Genomic DNA, 505 nt, shown 5'->3' with positions numbered 1-505 from the left:
ATATATATATATATATATATATATATATATATATATATATATATATATATAGTGTGTGTGTGTATCTATGGCTGCTGTTTCCAGCAGTTCTAGTGACCATACGAAAGCAGGCTCACTCGGTGACTGGGTACCCTAACATTCGTTGCAGTTACAGTTTTTTTTAATGTATTTTTTCTCTGTTAATTCTGTGTGTAATTGTCACGTGTTCCGGCCGTCATCCCCTCCCCTCCCATCCATGACATGGTTCACGGTGCATGTGTTTGTATATATGTGTGTGCACCTGTTTATGTGTATGTGTATGAATAAATCATCTAAGTACGATGAAGTGTGCTCCAGTTCCTCACTTTTCTGTTATGCGTTTCTTGTTGTTGTTGTTGTTGTTGTTGCCGTTGCTGTTCTTCTTCTTCGTCGTCGTCGTCGTCTTCTTCTTCTTCTTCTTCTTCTTCTTCTTCTTCTTCTTCTTCTCCTCCTCCTCCTCCTCCTCCTTCTTCTTCTCCTCTTCCTC

The sequence above is a fragment of the Octopus bimaculoides genome, chromosome 5 (assembly GCF_001194135.2).
Source record: "Octopus bimaculoides isolate UCB-OBI-ISO-001 chromosome 5, ASM119413v2, whole genome shotgun sequence".
NCBI lineage: Eukaryota > Metazoa > Mollusca > Cephalopoda > Octopoda > Octopodidae > Octopus > Octopus bimaculoides.
This window is presented reverse-complemented; position numbering follows the sequence as displayed.